This window comes from Bufo bufo, chromosome 1 (assembly GCF_905171765.1).
Source record: "Bufo bufo chromosome 1, aBufBuf1.1, whole genome shotgun sequence".
Lineage (NCBI taxonomy): Eukaryota > Metazoa > Chordata > Amphibia > Anura > Bufonidae > Bufo > Bufo bufo.
The window spans coordinates 258,274,028-258,296,111 of record NC_053389.1 but is presented as its reverse complement, the minus strand read 5'-3'; the positions used below and the strand labels follow the sequence as shown (position 1 = coordinate 258,296,111).

The following is a 22,084-nucleotide window of genomic DNA, read 5'->3' as shown; positions in this document are numbered from 1 at the left end:
AGATGTCTGGTCGTTGGAAGATCAATACATGAATTTAAATAATTTCTTTATTTATATTCCTCTCTTCTATTTTATTTTCACTTATTATTTACATTTTTGTTTGCGCTCTACAGTCTTTTTTTAATGTTTAAGAATCCAGATTTTTCCTGGTATTTCTTAATTTTATATGAAATGTGGGTGTTATCACTTTTTTTTAATTTATTATGGTCTTGAGTTTATGGACGATGTATTTCTTAATAATTTTTGGTTTGGGTCTCCTATTCATATATTTGCGCATATATTGTTCTTCCAAATTAGACTGATTAGTATAATGTGGACACATTTTCAGTATTAAATAATATTTTTACCTCGCGGAGTAATTTTTTCAATTATACAAATTATTATTTTTTTATTATTATTACCATTATTACCATTTCATTTTGGGATTTGAGATCATTTATGTATTGTTTATTAGATGGTGCGCACATTATATAGTTTCACTCTTATGGTGATTTTACACTACTGATTTATTTTTTAATTAGATACTATATTTCCAGATAAATATGTATTTTGATAGGTTACGGACCTTTTAATATATTATTGCCCATATTTCCTGTAATTGGCACGCCTTGCCGGGGTCCAGCGCAGGCGCACACTGGCAGTCCTTGCTTAGCGTTGCAGTTCCGGTCTTTGGAAGGCACATGGGCCGGACTTCCATTTTGCACATGCGTGGACGGTGGTTCTGATATGCTATGGCTTGGCTCCTGGCGCCATCGCCCGCGCACATGGTCCTGCACCGCGGGGTACAAGGTATTTTCATTGATCCCTCTCTTGCCTCTCTCTCTAACCACGCCTCCTGCATCACAAATTGACCACAGTTGATGTTGATCAGAATCTACCGTAATCATGTTTATATATTAGACACAATATCTTGATGCTTGAACCCCTGAGGAAGCCAGTACTTGCTGGCGATACGCGTGGGGATACCTTCTTACCTGCACAATCATGTTTGCTTAATATTGGATAAGATAAGTATCTAGTGCATATGTATATTTTCTGATGCCATAATCGTGTATCTTTGTATGTTTATACTCTATTTATAAAATGTGTAGGTTTGTGTGTTGGACATATTTGCAGTCCACACATGGGTGTATAATTGTATACAATTGATTTTAATTGTCTTGGATCGTGTTTTTTCAATAACTTATATACTTATTCGAGATGCGGCCTTGACTTGCGGTATTTCTTTTCTTCCTGGTTCCATTTTTTTGTGATTTGAATACTGCTTGAAGATGGTTTTATAGTTTGGAATTAATTCTGGAAGTTTTTATTAAGAGCATTGTACTGGATCTCATAGAAGTCTGGTCTTTGGGAGACTCCTTACTAGACCTTTCCAGGAATGTAGTTGACATTTTTATTGAGATCTTTTTGGGCTACGTTGCTTTTTATTTAATTTTTTGGAGGCATGGTGGCTAAAAAAAGCAAGTTTTGGCATTCTGCATTCACCTTGCAGGTTAATTAACATGATCATTTTGGAGTTTGGGTCCACGTGGTGATAACAATTATAAACATTAACCCCTTAGTGACCACCACATTTATTTATTTTTTTAAATACTGTAGCATTCCAAGAGCTATAACTTTTTTGTTCGTTTTTTATCAATGTACTTGTACGAGGTCTTATTTTTTGCCGGACAAGTTCTAGTTTTTAATGCGCCATTTTGGGTACATGTGGTGATTGATTAAAACCAAAACCTCCTATGTTTACATCAGTTAAAAGGTGTATTAGTGGTCACTAAGGGGTTAAAAAAGAATGAGAAAATTAGAATTTTTTTTCTTATGCATTTTTCTTTTATTTACTTTTTTTTTACTTGTACACAAGCCCACCTGATCATTTCTGCTGCAGTACTCCTGTATTGTATTATACCTCTCAGTATAAATATTTAGATTGAGCGCTCCAGTGGGATGATAATATCTGACAAGCATTCTATTGAACTCTATTTTTGGCAGACCCCTAACGGCCATATGTCCATGGAAGACCTGGGTCAATTGTTAGGCCCTTGACTGCAATAGCAAACATCGGCACCCCACAATCGGGGAAGATGGATGCAGTTGCAGCTATTCACCACAGCCTCTAAGGCCCCTTTCACACGGGCGAGTATTCCGCGCGGATGCGATTCGTGAGGTGAACGCATTGCACCCGCACTGAATACCGACCCATTCATTTCTATGGGGCTGTTCACATGAGCGGTGATTTTCACGCATCATTTGTGCGTTGCGTGAAAATCGGAGCATGCTCTATATTCTGCGTTTTTCACGCAACGCAGGCCCCATAGAAGTGAATGGGGTTGTGTGAAAATCGCAAGCATCCGCAAGCAAGTGCGGATGCGGTGCGATTTTCACGCACGGTTGCTAGGAGACTATCGGGATGGAGACCCGATCATTATTATTTTCCCTTATAACATGGTTATAAGGGAAAATAATAGCATTCTGAATACAGAATGCATAGTAAAACCGCACTGGAGGGGTTAAAAATAAATAAATAATAATTTAACTCACCTTAGTCCACTTGATCGCGTAGCCCGGCATCTCCTTCTGTCTCCTTTGTTGAATAGGACCTGTGGTGAGCATTAATTACAGGAACAGGACCTCATCCTGTTCATCACATGGAACGTCACATGATCTTTTACCATGGTGATGGATCATGTGATGACCAGAGTGACATCATCAAAGGTCCTGTTCCTGTAATTAATGCTCACCACAGGTCCTATTCAACAAAGGAGACAGAAGGAGATGCCGGCTACGCGATCAAGTGGACTAAGGTGAGTTAAATTATTATTATTATTTTTTAATCCCTCCAGCGCTGTTTTACTATGCATTCTGTATTCAGAATGCTATTATTTTCCATTATAACCATGTTATAAGGGAAAATAATACAATCTACAGAACACCGATCCCAAGCCCGAACTTCTGTAAAGAAGTTCGGGTTTGGGTACCAAACATGCGTGATTTTTCTCACGCGAGTGCAAAACGCATTACAATGTTTTGCACTCGCGCTGAAAAATCGCGGGTGTTCCCGCAATGCACCCGCACATTTTCCCGCAACGCCCGTGTGAAAGAGGCCTAAGGGGTTAAACAGGTTGAATCGGGAATTATGGTCGCCATTGCATGTAGCATAGTCTGGGTTTCTAAAAAGAACAGTCCCTCTCCCAGGTCCTAAGAAAGGAGGGCAGAGATTGGGCTGGTGAGAAACCAACATGGCATAAGTGACTCTTCTTATTCTGTAATCCTTGTTGGACTAGCCACCAATTTATAATCTGGGGATGTTCTCTATAGGACTGGCACCTATCCGAATGATTGGGTCCTGGCCCCTTCATTGATTGAGTGTACGTAGGAGTGAGTCTTTACCTGGTACCATGGGTGGATTGGCCATAGACAGTACAGGGAAATTTCCAGATGGGCCGATGCCCAGGGGGCTGCCTGAGGCTACTTTCACACTAGCGTTTTTGCTGGATCCGGCAGGGCTCAGCAAAAATGCTTCTGTTACTGATAATACAACCATCTGCATCCGTTTGAATGAATTCGGTTGTATTATCTTTAACATATTTTCCATTTCATCACCATGACTGCCACACAGGAGGTTGACCCATGACCTCTGTAGGGGCAGGAACAGAGAAGAGGTTAAATTGCCCCCTCCCACCTCCGTTCCCCAGTGTTCCTGTCCCTACTGAGGCCAGGGGCAGAGAAGAGTCTCCCTGCGGGTCAGGGAGATGAAGAGGAAACTATCCTTGCTCTTTTTTTATTTTTACTTTTTTAGGATGTCCGAGGATGGTCTCCTACCTTAGCTCCAGCGGGAGCTCTCCAGCCCGCCGGCGGTTGAGTGCTTATGCTGGGCTGGGCGTATCGGGAGGACTAGTTTCATTTCATCTGGAGACTGCTCCCGGGCCGCATAATTCCTCCTCTCCCCCCGGTGGGGCGGGCACGCCGACGTCTACTATTGATGACGTCACTTCGGGGTCCCAGTCATGTGACCAACCCGGAAGTCTTCATGGACTTGATGGAGCGGTATATGAAGCGGGCAAGCCAAGGCAGACGCTGATGTGAGGTCTGAGTAAGTACCAGTTATTCCACTGGCACCCCCAGCATGTCGGGTCCTGAGCTGCAGGTTTCTTTGGAGCCTGATGCCCCCTTACCGCCTCCCGTAAGTTCCCCTGGTGGGATCTCTATTACCTAAATTGCTTAACTTGCTTGGTATTTCTCACGTCTTCCCTGACTGCTCTACCCCTCTTTTATTCTTCATATCCCCAGGTTAAGGAGGCACAGAAAAAGATTAAAAAGCCTTCCCGCTGTTAATCTTGCTCAAAAAAATTACCTGAGGGATATGCAAAAAAGTTGTGCAAAGACTGCATTTCGGATGTAATCCGCCAAGAACAGCCCTCTCTTATGGAAAGTATCCGATCGGTGGTTCAGGAGGAGCTGAGAGCTGCCAGGTCCGGGGTACCTGATCCCCAACCTCCAGCTAAACGGCCGAGGATAAGAGATTTCTCTTCTTCGTATTCGGACATGGAGGATGAGGCCTCCTCCTCCAGACCGTGGGAGGAGGACGCCTCCCTTTCCGAAGGAGAAATTTCGGAAGGTGATAGGAAATTCTATTTTTCTGTTATGGAGATGCGCAACCTATTAAAAGCAGTTCGTGCCACCATGGGGATTGAGGAGCCCCCTAAAACTCATTCCATCCAGGACGAAATGTTCGGAGGGCTAAGAGTAAAAAGGGCAATGGTATTTCCCATAAATGAGAACATCAGAGACATGGTGTTGGAAGAGTGGTCCGAACCGGAGAAAAGATTGGGAATATCCAAAGAATTCAAAAACCGTTTAGTCTTTGATCCATCTCAGTCTAAACTGTTTGATGAAACCCCAAAAATAGACGTCCAGGTGGCTAAAGTAAATAAGAAGACTGCTTTGCCATTTGAAGACTCTGCTCAGCTTAAAGACACCATGGAACGCAAAGCGGACGCCCTTCTAAGAAAATCATGGGAGGCATCCATGTACGGGCTCAAAACGAATATAGCTGCCACGTCTGTGGCCAGATCCATGTTCCTGTGGTTGAACGAATTGGAGAATCACTTAAAGAGGACCTTTCACTTGTATACAAACTAAAAACTAACTATATCAGTGGGCAGAGCGGCGCCCAGGGGTCCCCCTGCACTTACAAGTATGTCTGGGCGCCGCTCCGTTCGCCCGGTATAGGCTCTGGTGTCTGCGCTCACTGGACTGATTTTTTGTATGAGGCGTGTCCCTTGCTGCAGCGCTGGCCAATCGCAGCGCCCAGCTCATAGCCTGGCTATGCCGCTCTGCCCACTGATATAGTTAGTTTTTAGTTTGTATACAAGTGAAAGGTCCTCTTTAAGGAACAGAACTTCTAGGGAAGAAATCCTTCAGTCTTTACCGTTATTGAAATCTGCTACAGGGTTTTTAGCTGACGCCTTGGCCGAATCCATTAGATTCAGCGTCAGGGATGCGAGTTTATCTAATGCTGCTTGTAGAGCGCTATGGATGAAGTCCTGGTCTGGGGACAAAGCCTCCAAGATGAAGCTCTGTTCTATCCCCTTCTCAGCGGAATATGTATTTGGCCCTGTCTTAGACAAAATCCTAGAGAAGGCCGCGGATAAAAAGAAGGGCTTCCCAAAAGATAGACCTTATATAAGGAACCAGTGCTTTCGTCCTTACGCCAGCCAGAACAGGTCCTATAAGGGCAAGGGCAAATCAGGCCGCTGGGCCTACCCTAAAGGGGGTAAAGGTAGGGGATTCCTTTTTAAACCCCAGACTAAGTCTGACGATAAGCAATGACGCCATTGTTGGGGGGAGACTGAGGGATTTCCTCGGCCCCTGGGAGAAAATAACAAAAAATCCCTGGGCTCTGGAAATCATTCGGTCAGGATACAAAATAGAGTTCACTTCCATCCCCCCAACAAAATTCGTCATCACAAATGTAGATTCCAGACAAAACATTCTTTCAGGTGTCCAAGAACTAGTGGAAAAAGGAGTGGTTGTTCCAGTCCCAGTTTCCCAATTAAAACAGGGATACTATTTAACTTTATTTCTAGTAAGAAAGAAAGGATCGTTTCGCAGGATAATAAACCTGAAGCACTTGAACAAATTTGTCCTATACAGGAGATTCAAGATGGAATCCCTGAAGTCGGTAATCCCCCTGATAAATATGGGAGCAGTTATGTGTTCGGTCGATTTAAGGGACGCATATTATCATATCCCAATCCATCCCGACCATGAAAAATTCCTGCGATTCGCAGTTCAGGACTTACACAACCGGATCCTTCACTTCCAGTTCACAGCCCTCCCATTCGGGATCTCATCCGCTCCGAGACTTTTTACAAAACTGGTAATAGAAATGGTAGCACCTATGAGACAAGAGGACGACTTTTTGATTATAGGCTATTCAAGGTCTCTCCTTCTACCTCACTTAGAAACATTTTTGTCCCGTCTAGCGGAGCTGGGCTGGATAGTGAACAGGTCAAAGTCTGTCCTGCATCCCTCCACGAGCGTGACCTTCCTAGGTGTAACCCTGGATTCACAAAAACAAAAAACCTTTCTCCCTCAGGTCAAGATCCAGGCTCTCAAACAGAAGGTAAAAATATTCCAACTGAAAAGAGTATGTTCTATAAGAGAGGCGATGAGCCTCTTGGGCCTTCTAACTTCCTGCATCCCCTCAGTACAATGGGCTCAAGCACATTACCGTGTCATGCAGAGCTGGATTCTGAATCGGTGGAACAAAAAATTTGGATATTTAGTAGGGATCGACCGATATAGATTTTTTAGGGCCGATACCGATAATTTGTCAACTTTCAGGCCGATAGCCGATAATTTATACCGATATTCTGGGTATTTGTATTTTTGAGGAAAAAAAATAAATTCCTACACAAATCTGCTGAAAATTAATGTTTATTGTTAACGTGTATTATTATTTTATTTTTTTTGTAAATCTTTTTCATTTATACTTAATATTTTTGTGTTTTGTTTTTTTTTTTACTAACTTTTAGCCCCCTTAGGGACTAGAACCCTTGTCCCATTCACCCTGATAGATCTCTATCAGAGTGAATAGGATCTCGCACTCTCCCTGCTGCCCTGTGCTCTGTGCACACAGCAGCATGGAGCTGACTATGGCAGCCAGGGCTTCAATAGCGTCCTGGCTGCCATGGTAACCGATCGGAGCCCCAGGCTTACACTGCCACTGCCACCAATGATTAGAACTGGGGGGGGGGGGGGCGCACTGCGCCACCAAGGTTTTTACTATTGGGATGGGGGGCGCACTGCGCCACCAATGACTAATACTAGGGGGCTTGAGGGGGAAGGGGCGCACTGCGCCACCAATGTTTTTACTATTGGGGTGGGGGGTGCACTGCTTGAGGGGGGGGGGGGGGGCGCACTGCGCCACCAATGAAGATACCTCTCTTTCACATACAGGAGGCGGGAGCTGGCTGCAGAATCACATAGCCGGCTCCCGACCTCTATGAGCGGTAGCTGCGATCCACGGCACCTAAGAGGTTAACTACCGCGGACCGCAGCTGCCGTTCATAGAGGTCGGGAGCCGGCTATGTGATTCTGCAGCCAGCTCCCGCCTCCTGTATTTGAATTAATGAAAGACTCATCTTCATTGGTGGCGCAGCGGCCACAGCCCCTCCCCTCCTCTTGTCTTCCGTCCTGTCATTGGAGGCAGCGGCAGCAGCATCACAGGGGGAGGAGACACTGCTTCCTACTCCCCTGTGCTGCGGAGGGAACACAGAACGCGCTGAGAGCAGCGCGTTCTGTGTTCCCAATACGTTATCGGTATATCGGCAAAATAGATGCCGATACCGATAACGTTCAAAATCCTCAATATCGGCCGATAATATCGGCCAAACCGATAATCGGTCGATCCCTAATATTTAGACCACAGGTCGCGGATCCCAAGCTCCGTGAAAATATCCCTATCCTGGTGGATAGCTCCGTGAAAATATCCCTATCCTCACGGACGCCAGCAACTCAGGTTGGGGGGCAAAGGTCGAGGACCGATACTACCAGGGCTCCTGGGGGAAAGAAATGTCTAATCAATCTTCCAATTTCAGGGAACTGTACGCTGTCTGGAAAAGCCTGAATGCAGCCAGGGAGCTTCTAGAGAACCGCCATGTAAAGGTCCTATCGGACAACATGACAACGGTCTCGTACCTCAGACACCAGGGAGGTACACGCTCAAAGACTCCAGAGCATTGCGGAAGAAATATTCTCCTGGGCAGAGAAAGAAGTGAGGTCCATCTCGGCAGTCCACTTGAAAGGCTCTCTGAACCAGGAAGCAGACTTCCTCAGCAGACGGAAAATAGACCACTCAGAGTGGTGATTGAAACAAGAAGTGTTCGAGACGATAACCAGGAGATGGGGCCTCTCCACGATAGACCTATTCGTTTCAAAAGAAAATGCAAAAATAAGAACATTCTGCTCGCTGAACCCAAGAGACCACCCCTGGAGAATCGATGCTCTATCACTGACTTGGAATTGGGGCTTGGCGTACGCCTCCCCCCCCCCCCCTCTCCCCCTGATCCCGAGAATAATTCTGAAAATCATGGAGGGGAGGACGACTGTCATACTGATCACACCTTTCTGGCCAAAAAGGAGATGGTTCCCCCTACTCTGGAAACTAGCAATAGAGGAACCCTGGAATTTACCACCCATCCGGGACCTTCTTCACCAAGGCCCCATCCTTCACCCTCACCCAGAGTTCTTCAAGCTCACAGCCTGGATCCTGAGGTCGCCATACTGAAACACCAAGGTCTTTCCGACAGTCATTTCTACAATGAAATACTGTCGGGGAAAAAGTGACATCAGCAATATACCTTAAAATATAGAAAAGGTTTTGCTCATGGTCTGGGGAAACAGAACCAAACCTCAGGGAACCTAACATTCAGAAAATCCTGGACTTCCTACAGAACGGCCTGGAGATGGGGCTTACTCCCTCTACATTGAAGGTGCAAATCTCTGCACTTAGTACCTTCTTTGACGTCAGTCTAGCTGATCATAGGTGGCTTAAGCGGTTTATCAGAGCAGCAATCAGGCTGAGGCCCTCCCTAAGATCCCGTACTCCTACCTGGGACCTAAACCTAGTCCTTAACGCACTTATGCATCCTCCCTTTGAACCCCTGGAAGACTTCACAATAAAAATACTCTCTTAAGACTGCATTTCTCATAGCCATTACGTCTGCCAGACGGCTGGGAGAGATACAAGCACTCTCCATAAGAGAACCTTATCTCACCATCTCAGACGACAAAATCATCTTAAAATTAGATCCGGGATTTATGCCCAAGGTAGTCTCCAACTACCACAGAAGTCAGGAAATCATCCTCCCATCCTTTTGTGACAAACCAAGAAACCAGAAGGAGAGTGACTTCCATACTCTTGACGTCAGACGCACTGTACTGAGATACCTGGAAGCCGCAAAAGACTTTAGAAAATCTGACAGTCTTCTTATCCAGATTGCAGGAAAGAATAGGGGCTCGAAGGTCTCTAAGTCATCCATTGCCCGATGGATTAAAGATACCATCTTTCTCTCCTACAAGCTTCAGAACTTGGATCCACCCATGAATGTTCGGACCCATTCTACTAGAGCAGTCTCCACCACCTTTGCAGAAAGAGCGGGAGCTTTGCTAGATGACATATGCAGGGCGGCCACCTGGTCTAGCATACACACTTTCATCAGACATTACCGCTTAGACTTACCCAGGTCTTCTGACCTTTCCTATGGACGCAAGGTCCTTCAAGCGGTTGCCCCCCCCCCCCCCCCCTAAAATTTATAATTTTATAATTCTCCTGTGTGGCCGTCATGGTGATGAAATGGAAAACCGGAATTAGACTTACCAGTAATTTTTATTTCCATGAAATCACCATGACTGCCGGTATTTCCCCCCCTTTCTTTTTGGTATGAAGTAATACCTTGTGTCTCCCCTTCGGGGTATGATGTAATTCCTTGAATATATTTCTACTTATGATTCTGGCACTCAGTAATCTTTAAAACACTGGGGAACGGAGGCGGGAGGGGGCAGTTTAACCTCTGCTCTGTTTCTGCCCCTACAGAGGTCATGGGTCAACCTCCTGTGTGGCCGTCATGGTGATTTCATCTAAACAAAATTACCGGTAAGTCTAATTCCGGTTTTTAACATTGACAAAACGGATCCTTTATTAACTCTATTGAAAGTCAATGGGGGACGGATCCGTTTTCTATTGTGCCAGAGAAAATGGATCCGTCCCTATTGACTTGCATTGGGGTCATGACGAATCCGTTTTGCTTCGCATCCCCAGGATGGAAAGCAAAATACAACATGTTGCGGTTTGCTCTCTGGTATGAGAACGCAACTAAATGGAACAGAATGCATTTCAGTTCAGTTTTGTCCCCATTGATGATGAATGGGGACTAAACTGAAGCGTTTTTTTCCGGTATTGAGCCCCTATGATGGAACTCAATACCGGAAAATTTTAACGCCAGTGTGGAAGTACCCTGAGCCCTCCTGCTGGCGGCAGTATTTTGTGATGGACTGTGCTATTTGGCTCTGTTGGGGTGGTATAATGTGCTGCAATATGGTATTGCTGGCCCTGCCTTTCATTAATTTGGAATTGACTACAAAACAGGGCCACTTTTAGTATTTTTTTCTAGGGTTACTTTAAGTTCCCAGTCTGCCCCTGCCTGGTACTGCCACGGCCTCTTTACTTTGATGGTTGGGGGGGAGGGGTCCCAGGAGTCGGAGCCGCACCCGTCATGCATCGGAGGCCTTACCTAGAGCCTGCCTAGTGACAAGTGATACATTTGATTACTTGGGACAGGCTGTACTCCTCAGCAAACTATTGGGCAGCACTCTTCTCCTTAAGACGGCCTTTTTGTGGCTTGGTAATTGCTAGTTAACGTTCAGTATGTACTATAGGAGGGGAATTGCTAGGAAATAGTGTGTGCAGAGTCTCTGGCACGACATCTAGCACTGTGGTCTCTAACAAGTATATATTCCACTCCGTGAAGCAGCAGCATTGTCATTACATAGACAGTGATTTATTAACTATAGAAAATTAAAACCAGCTTCTCTATCCTCCTCTCTGCTAATAGCTCCTCTAAACGTAGTCCTATAACCCCATAATGAGCACTGGATGGAGGCGAGAGTCAGCACATATGGCCACTATTACAGGGAAGCAGTGTAGCATTATGTCCCCGGCTGCCATGTCACTGCTTGGCAGATTTCACCCTCAGAACTCCGGGAAAGCTGGGTGACAACTGCTGTGAGAGCTGTAGAGGTGGAAACCGCCTACTGCAGGATATATTGCAGCTGTATGGAATTTGTGATGACGTATTGTCCCATCCTATTAGGCCGCATAAGTGTCAGTAAGGGGGGTCCCGAGCAAGACAAACCCTCTCTGTGTCAAATTTGAGAGTCGCTAACAAGCCGATGGCTGCCATGTAATGCCGATGACCACTTTTCTTGATTTAAGTTACCCAGCTGTCATATTTAGGGTACGTCCACATGAAGCAATTGCCGTGGAATTGCTGCTTCGTTCACCTCGTGCCTTGCAAAATCGGCAGTGCACGAGGTGATATTGTATACATTATTTAGCCCCACAACATTAAAATAAAAATAAATTTATATACATATTGGGTGTGCGGTCTGTTGAGACAACCCCTTCGCATTTATTTTATTTTTTTCCAGTTGGGTGGGGATGTTTAATATACAGATAATGCTGAGAAATTACTTTTATTTGGCTACCTTCTGTATGTCATGAGTTACATGTACTCTATTCACACCTAGAGTTGCATATAGGATACTGCTGGCTTTTCATCAGCAGCTGCAAGTTCAGTGTCTGGACGCAGGCATTTATTACGCTAGTTACGTCACTGTTGTGGCCACTATGGCATTAAAAAGTAGCAAATTATAACGCACACCATATTTGTACTGTAATTTGTGACTTTGAAGTACTTGACACTTCAGATAAAGGGTGGGGCTTAGCAGGGGTGGAGCCTAACATTGCCTGCTGGATTTGCTACAATGTAATGCTTTTGCTGACTTCACCTGAGGTGTTATCAGTTATTTATAGCATTCTCTGTGTAAGTGTGTATACAGAGATATCTGGCAGTCACTGATAGATGTACACAGGGGGAGCTGTTATCAGTGATGGCATTCTCTGTGTAAGTGTGTATACATAGCTGTCAGTTACTGATAGTTGTACATGGGGGACTGGTTATCAGTGATTGATCGCATTCTCTGTGTAAGTGTGTATACACATAGCTGTCATTCACTGATGGTTGTACACAGGGGAGGTGTCATTAGTAATTATATACAGAGATAGCTGTCAGTCACTCATAACTGTACATGGGAGAGCTGTTATCAGTAATTTGATAACATTCTCTGTGTAACTTTGTATACACAACACCTCCCCTATGACAGCTATCAGTGATTGATAGCATTCTCTGTGTAAGCCTGTATACACAGATAGCTGACAGTCTCCGATATGGTTATTTACAGTGGTGGTCTTCTGTTCGGAAACGGCAGATATCAGTCTGCTCAGCTCCTCCTGCTCTGTAACATGCTGCCTGCAGATTACACTGCATTTCCTGTTGACAGGTTCCCTTTAAAAGTATTGCATCAGACGTGTCCGCTGCGTACCGATAACTTCACAGAAATGTATTCATTGCGGGTTTCCAGCTTCTCTTTAATCATGTGTACTCCATCTGAACTCTTCACGGTTAAGTAAGATTGGCACTGCTTCTGAAGAGCTGAGCCCACACTTTATAATGACCCCCACCCCCCCGTCCGCAGGATCCACTGTTGCGCCACATTGCAGATAAACTTCATGTCCTGATTTATTATTGGACCTCCATCACTCCACACCGGATTGCCAAGAGCGGTTACATTTTCGTTCTGCAGACCCGATCCAGTGCAGGAACATAGCTTAATGGCAGATTTTTACGCTCTATGCTCTTGTATTTTTTTTTTAATGCAATATATTTACAATTTGTTTTCTCATTTTAAAGAAACACTGAGTAAGGAGCCAGGTCGGCCTTGCTGTGTCTGAAGAAAAGGCTGTTATTACTGTCAGACTAGAATTTATATTTTTTTGTTCAGGAAATAATTATGGGAGTGACAACTATATTATACTCATCAAAATTTAATCTAAGTTTAACCCCATGTTTTTTTTATATGTTTATTCATGTTGAGTTATTGATGTTGTTTTTGGATGCCTTTTGCAGTTTGTACTTTCCTTATTTTAGGTAAAGTAAAAAGGGATTTCGCAGTTTCTTTTCTGCCTTTTTTATTTTTATATTTTGGGACCACACCCTCTAAATCGATCTTTCCTCTGAACTTTTTGGATAGAATTTTACACTCAAAGGAATTTCTGGTTATGGAATAATGGTACAGTAAATGTATTTCTGGAATGCACACAAGATTTATACTGGTCACTAGGCTTTAAAATAATATGAAACCACGGGTTGACCTTGGTCAACCTTTACTAATATATTGGGCAATGGCTTGAATAGCAACTCGTCATGTATTCTTGCCTCTCGAATTAAAAATACTATTTTTACAGCCATGTACTTGACGTGGTTTGGGCCTTTCATTCGAAGTTTTTCCATTTGTGCTGCAGACCTCCTTCTTTCTCATTCTTTAGCAGGAAGATGCTGTCATTATCTGCCATGGTACAGATGCAGTGGACCTGCACACCGGTCACCAGTCACTGTTTCTGTAAGCCTGCCAGCTCACGCTGCACTTGCCACTTAGCAGGAATTTAGGAAAGAATTTGCTTGTTCTACTGACACACAATTACAGTTATTTGTGTAAGATACTGCCTTAAAGGTGTCTATCTGAAAGTATGGAACATGTAAAGGGCTGCAGTTTTTCAAGCTGTACCCCCAGTGGTGGCTGGTCATGATGCTAATGTATTTAGGAGGGTTCTCTGTTTGAGCCATCTCTGTATTGCATGAATGGCCATTTATTCGAATCGCTGCCATATTATACTACATTTCCTCTGCAGTAGACTGGCTGTGGCTTTTCCTGGCAAAAGCAGCAGTGTAACAGGAGCCGGACCCGTGGCAATCGACTGATCAGTGCAGCAGCTGCTTTCTGGGAGAGGCCGTCCAAAATGAGACAGCTTCTTCAGTTTTGTACGGGTTTTCAACCTCTGAAAAGGAAGTCGCCTCTGGGACTACCACTGATGGCCTTGACCGGAGAGACTGTGTTTCCCCCAGCCTCTAGACTTAGCTCGGAGAGCTTTAAATGGAGATGCAGCCAAGCATGGGCCCTGCAGCTCCATTTAAAATCACTTGAGTGCAACGCAGCATTTACTTTACTATAATTTACTGTATTTAAAATGGGTAAAAAAATTCCTGGTAGAATGAAATTGAGAAAAAAAAATGTCTTCAGACCTTTACAAATAACAAAAAATAACGAACAAAATAAAGACTTTCTTTATTACTAGCGTAGCAGTTTTCTTTTCTTTTTATTTTTTTTCCGTTCACATAGAAATAGTATTAGGGTTTGTTGTTTGCTGGACAAGTTGCACTTTTAAATGTGGCATTGTTTAATATTGCATGTGATATAGTGGGAAGCTGGAAAAAAAATTGTAATTGGAGGAAATTGGAAAAAAATTCAATCCCGCCAGTTTTATGGGTTTAATTTTTACAGCGTTTCCTTTATATTTTTAATACCTTTCATAAACGTTTTTTCAGTCCTCCTATGGAATTTCATATGCAATCCTGAGATTGCTTCTCAATCCGTTCTCCCGTTATAGCCTCCGGTATCTTCTCCCATGCTGTAGCGCTGGCCAATCGCAGCGCTCAGCTCATAGCCTGAGAGGCTTTTTTTTCTCTCAGGCTATGAGCTGAGCGCTGCGATTGGCCAGCGCTACAGCATGGGAGAATGAGACACCGGCAGGTTCCCCTGGGTGGAGCCTAACTATGAAGATACCGGAGGTTATAACGGGAGAACGGAGCGGCGCCCGGGGATAACAGTAAGTGCAGGGAGATCTCTGGGCGCTGCTCTCCATGTCTGTATAGTTAGTTTAGATGTTTTATTCTAGTGAAAGGTCTTCTTTAAGGCTGCAACAGCAACTGACCGGCAACCTCGATCCTGGCATGGGTTGCCGTTCAGGCCCTGGGAGTGCAGCCCTCCCTGTGAAAGACCTCTGATTTCCTGGTCGCAATTGATCACAGTGTGACAAACCACCCGCCAATCCCATCGTACTATGCCACAGTTGCCATACAGGTCTCGTCCACTAGAGACTTTTGGAGGTAAATCCACTGTGAGCACAGTAGACGTTTAAGATTGGTTAATGTGCCCATACAGTGACTTCATAGTTGCCACCCCTTTAACAGTGACTTTCGCAGTGGCCGGCCCTTTAAGCATTAAAGAAAAATGGCTGGGTTGTTATGGAAACCTGGAGTAAAACAGTTTTTATGGCAGTTGGGATTTGAAAAGAGAGACTTGCAGGCTTGTATTCGCTAATGTGGGTCATTTTTTGGGAATATCTCGGGAACTATATGTCCTAGAGAGCTGAGACCCGGTCTAAAACCTTCCTGGACACCCGATATACCTGTATGTACCTGTGTGCCAATTTGGTAAAGATTGGTCCAGTCGTGTAGTAGCGCATAAAGAACGTCCAGACAGACAGAAATTCATTTTTATATATATGATATATACACTCGCCTAAAGAATTATTAGGAACACCATACTAATACGGTGTTGAACCCCCTTTTGCCTTCAGACCTGCCTTAATTCTACGTGGCATTGATTCAACAAGGTGCTGATAGCATTCTTTAGATGGAGATTTGAGGGATGCACATCCAGGGCACCAAGCTCCTGTTCCACCACATCCCAAAGATGCTCTATTGGGTTGAGATCTGGTGACTGTGGGGGCCATTTTAGTACAGTGAACTCATTGTCATGTTCAAGAAACCAATTTGAAATGATTCGAGCTTTGTGACATGGTGCATTATCCTGCTGGAAGTAGCCATCAGAGGATGGATACATGTTCTCATTCTGTTTACGCCAAATTCGGACTCTACCATTTGAATGTTTCCACAGAAATCGAGACTCATCAGACCAGGCAACATTTTTCCAGTCTTCAACAGTCCAATTTTGGTGAGCTCGTGCAAATTGTAGCCTCTTTTTCCTATTTGTAGTGGAGATGAGTGGTACCCGGTGGGGTCTTCTGCTGTTGTAGCCCATCCACCTCAAGGTTGTGCATGTTGTGGCTTCACAAATGCTTTGCTGCATACCTCGGTTGTAACGAGTGGTTATTTCAGTCAACGTTGCTCTTCTATCAGCTTGAATCAGTCGGCCCATTCTCCTCTGACCTCTAACATCCACAAGGCATTTTCGCCCACAGGACTGCCGCATAGTGGATGTTTTTCACACCATTGTTTGTAAACCCTAGAAATGGTTGTGCGTGAAAATTCCAGTAACTGAGCAGATTGTGAAATTCTCAGACCGGCCCGTCTGGCACCAACAACCATGCCACGCTCAAAATTGCTTAAATCACCTTTCTTTCCCATTCTGACATTCAGTTTGGAGTTCAGGAGATTGTCTTGAACAGGACCACCCCCCTAAATGCATTGAAGCAACTGCCATGTGATTGGTTGACTAGATAATTGCATTAATGAGAAATTTAACAGGTGTTCCTAATAATTCTTTAGGTGAGTGTATATGCATATATGTACTGTGGACACTGTTGGGGCATATATGATCCCAGGGGCACTATGAGAGGCCATTTATAATAGTGGGGGCACTATTGGGGGCCATTTATAATACTAAGAGCATTATAAGGTGGCATATTATATACTGAAGACACATCGGGAGTAGTGTTGTGCGCGGATATTCGAATAGCAAATATTAATCGCGAATATCGGCACTTTGAGAATTCGAAAATATTTAGAATATAGTGATATATATTCGTAATTTAGAATATTCTAGATTTTTTTTTTTTCATCAGTAATCTCCCTTGCTTGTGGGCCAATGAGAAGGCTGCAATGTCTCTGTCTAAGCTTAGCAACATCCCTAGCAACCAATAGGAAAGTTGCCCACCCCTTACTATATAAGAACCTCCCCAGCAGCCCTTGTATGCAGGGGTGCACCGAAATGAAAATTCTGGTCCGAAACCGAAAATGCATGATGCCCTTGACCGAAAACCGAAACTGTAAATTATATTTATTTACATTTGAGTCTGAGTGCTAGTCAGACTCATGGCACTATTTTTAGAAACTACAAAATGTCGGATGGGCGCGAAAATTGTTACAGTACAGTGACAGTCAGCTTTATCTTCCTGGAGGCTAAGACACAATTAGCCTCCTGTACATCAGGGCAATCATCATTTTAATATATATCTAGCTGGATGGCTTCCCACAGGATTGGGAATTCTTACTGAATCTATTTACCGTATTTTTCGCCCTATAAGACGCCATGGCCCTTAAGACGCACCTAGGTTTTTGAGGAGGAAAATAAGAAAAAATATATTTTGAACCAAAAGGTGTGCTTTTGGTGGGTTTTGAACTAATTGTGGTCTGTGGATGGCACTGTTATGGGGGATCTGTGGGTGACGTACTGTTATGGGGGATCTCTGGGTGACACTTATGGGGGATCTCTGGGTGACACTTATGGGGGATCTGTGGGTGGCTCTTATTGGGGTCTCTGGATGGCACTGTTATGAGGATCTGTGGATGACACATATATAGCATCTTATGCTATGTGTCATCCACAGATCCCCTCCATAAGTGTCCCTGTAGTGAATGACCCTCCAATACACGCTGGGGGCCGGCATCTGCTTTTATAATGACAGCGGGGCCCGTGCAGTGACTGTATTCTACTACACGGGCCCCGCTCACTGTATAATCGTATGTCTAATAGTTAATTGTAATTGTATGTAATCACATAAGGAGCGCTGTGTATTACCGGTACTTACAACTACAAGCGCTCGCCTGCTCGGTAGGTAGCAGAGAGGAGGGAGGAGGCAGGCCGGGAGGACGGACGCTGGCAGTGTGAGTCATACGTCATGCGCCCTTGCCGCCTGCTTCATTCATAAAGTGGGCGGCGCATGACGTATGACTCGCACTGCCAGCGTCCGTCCTCCCGGCCTGCCTCCTCCCTCCTCTCTGCTACCTACCGAGCAGGCGAGCGCTTGTAGTTGTAAGTACCGGTAATACACAGCGCTCCTTATGTGATTACATACAATTACAATTAACTATTAGACATACGATTATACAGTGAGTGGGGCCCGTGTAGTAGAATACAGTCACTGCACGGGCCCCGCTGTCATTATAAAAGCAGATGCCGGCCCCCAATCCCGCCTCCCTCACAGCTGATACACCCGCCGCTACTTGGTGGGTGACAAATCCCACAAACCCCATATTTTCTGCCGATATGTACCAATATCGGCCGAAATGGATTAGGCCCATTTTCGGCCGATATTTTCGGCCGCCGGAATTTCGGTGCACCCCTAATAAATATATATATATATATATATATATATATATATATATATATATATATATATATATAATATTACAAAGAGAGAGCAGCAGCACTACTTGCAGATGAAGCCGGGTGCAAAATCCTCTAACCTCTGGCTGTAAGGTCAAATAAGTTGTAGATTTTTCAAAGAAGAGGCAGCACTCCAAGATCTGATGAAAAATGACCCGCTTTATTCCCCTGTGCAACGTTTCAACTGCTCATTGCAGTCTTTCTCAAGCATAACAATTGGTGTCTCAGCATCTACATTTATACCCATGATGCTTAGTGGGTCAATTAACAGACTGATTGGTAATAGCATAATTAACAATATACAAATAGTGAGTTTACATTAAAAAGTTTTTCATAATCATATGTGCATTCGTTTCATATAACATCAGTCTTTTCATACATAGTGACATCTCATAGGCAGTTTTCAAAATTCACAAATAGACCAACACTGCCCAGTATATAAAGTGCATCGTGCTTTGTGTATACTTATAGTGAACACCTGTACTTGCTAATTGCGCGGTCAATAGCCGCATGGTTAAAAACTTACATCGTAGAGTATCAAGATGGCAAGCGTCTCGGCGTCCCTGGGGTCCCACAGCGCATGCCCGGTATCCAGGATACCGGCGTACACAAAGAAAAGACGCAACCGGAAGTGACGTCTATCCCGATGTGCACACCAGCAACCCGGCGCCTCCCCCAAGGTATGACGAAATGGAGGGCGGCGCCTCCCCGTTCGGCCTCCCGATCATGTGACACTGTCACATGGATCGTTGCCTGACAACCAGGAAGCGCTTACCCTCAACACCACGTCATCCCCAGGTTCAGTCAGAGCACGGCAATGAGACCTTTGTTGGGAACAGACCAGCACAACAGGAGAATGATCGGATCAGAAACCCATTTACATGGTTATTACAGATGATTAGAATATAAAATTATAGATACATAAGGATATCAAATCGTGCATCTCGGAGGGTTGTGGTCCTTAAAGGGGACATAACATATATATTATGGAGAAAAGGTGGTATGGTCTATAGGGACGCACCTATCAGGTGATCATCCCCATACACCCAGAGGATCATGGGGTATAGAGTGTTGTCCACACCCCGCATCCCCACATTCCTCTCCTACCCCCTATACATCTCCTGTAGCCATAATTTCCTCCATTCACGATTTATCCATTTTTCTTTCAATGTGAAGCCAAGATTGTGAGTGTGGATCCCATTCTCCTGTTCTGGACCTATACCGCCAAGGTTACCGCCGCCATCCTCCTCCACCATGAAAATAACTTGAGGAATAGATTAATCCCTTTTGGATCCCAATGATCCTAAAAAGAGAAAAAATAAATATAATGGATGAAATAAAATTTGAATTAGACACCAAAAGGTGGTCACATAACCAATTTGGCAAAGACAGAACCCCACAAAGGCATCAGAGAGCCCAGCATTCTATATAATGTTCCACTTGAAATCCACATTCAGACCCTTAGGTTTGAGTGACTGTAGGCGATGTATCCACCGCAGTTTCCGCTGTTTAAGGGTCACTGTACGGTCGCCACCTCGTCTACCCCTTTGAACCTGATCTATAATCGATGCCAAAAAAATTGCTTCCATGGACTTACATCTCATGACATTGGGTCAATACTATAAAGAACATAGAATTCCCAGGGGGATTCGCTCACAATTGAAACCTAACCTATTCCCTGGTGGTTCAGCATGCGCATTGAAATTTGTGCAGATATCAAATATGCCTTTGACATCATACTGTTGAATTTAGAGTACCTGCAACAGGAATTGGTGGAGGTGAAGGAGAGATATTTTAAAACTAAAACTGCACTTCAGTCACTACTCAATACAGAGGAATGGAATCAGTATGACCAAAATTGCACTCAATATCTAGATAGATTTGTTAAAGATCAAGAAAGTATTAAGAGAAAGAAATGGCTTTGTGACTCAGAGGATTATGCCAGAGGGAGAGTATATACCTGGCATGTAGACACACAGAGTAGACAGATGCCACCACATCGCTCTACAATAAGGAAACTACATCTACAATCTAACCAACATCAACAGCAACAGCAACAACAACAACAACAAAATAATATGACAACAGCACCTATAATGGACATTGTACCAGCTTCATCTTTGCCTTTTTTAGGCCAGGGACCTACACTAAAAGAACCAGACGAGGAGGGAGGAAGCATCACAAGTGGAGAAAACTTCAAAGATTTCAAAAATCAGAGATCACAGAAGCTAACGACACGCCGCAAAGGGGGCAAACAATAGGGGTGGAGGAGTCTGTTGTCTCCAAGCCAACTGTGGTAAATATGTCTTCAATTTCACTGTCTGATGCCCAGATTGCCTTGTTGTCTAAGGGCTTGTCATTTTGTCCTGCCACAAAGGTCGATTGGTTTCAGCTTGAGGTGGATATGCAGCGTCTGTTCAGAAATATCAAGTTACAAATTTGGTTTTCTGAGCACCCGCCTCTAGCTGATCCCAGACCGACTATTGGTGGGTCTGAACTCCCTCTGGGACAGGTTAATCTGTCTCCTAAGAGTGATTTCATACCACAGATCAACCACCATACAGTTGAAACATTCATTAAGGCTGTGACATTGGATATCAGTGGACTTAAAACAAGGGTCCTTGATACACCTCTGCAACATCCAAATATGACCTCAGCTGACATTAGATCATTGGATGAATTGTGCCATGACAGCAGCCTCACCATAAAACCGGCCGACAAGGGCGGTGCGGTTGTTGTCATGGACACATCCTGGTATATGGGTGAAATTAGGAGACAGCTGAGCGATCAGAGTGTGTATAAGGAATTGTCAGGTGATCCAAAATTTGAGTATATTAAAAAAATCAAAAATGTTTTGGATTTGGCACGTGATCATGGTATCATTGACGAGGGTGTATATAATTTCTTACTGATAGAAAATCCACGTATGCCAATGATTTACGTATTGCCAAAAATACACAAATCCCTGACGAATCCCCCCCGGAAGACCCATCGTGTCGGGTATTGACTCGATCTGTTCACATGTTTCAATCTTCCTGGACCGCATACTCCGCACTTATGCGATCAACACAAAGTCCTATATTAGGGACACTGAGGATTTTTTGGAGAAAATCTCCTCAGTAAGATTACCCTATGGATGTTTGGTGGCATCTTTTGATGTCACCAGTCTTTATACCTCCATAGATCACGAACGGGGAGTCAATGCGGTCAGGAGATGTTTGGAACATAGTGAATATTCTGGAGTGTGTTGTGACTTTATTATTCAACTTCTTAATCTGGTCCTGAGACATAATTATTTTATGTTTGGGGAGCAGTTTTTTCTGCAATTACGTGGGACCGCAATGGGGTCCAATGTGGCCCCCACGTATGCAAATGTGTTTATGGCGTCACTTGAGGAGGATCTTGTCTATGTATCCCACCACTTCGGTCGAGTACTGGGGTGGTGGCGGTACATAGACGACATCTTCCTCATTTGGCGAGGGGACATTGAGTCCTTGGAGCGGTTTCACTGCTATCTGAATGATATGGACAGTGAGATTGTTTTCACATTAACACA

At 44.2% G+C, this 22,084-nt stretch overlaps 1 protein-coding gene across 3 annotated transcripts in view; it reads left to right on the top strand.

Moving 5' to 3' along the window:
- Positions 1-22,084, top strand: part of ATXN10 (ataxin 10) — a 254,113-nt gene that overhangs the window by 30,775 nt on the left and 201,254 nt on the right. The gene's annotated exons all lie outside the window — the stretch shown is intronic.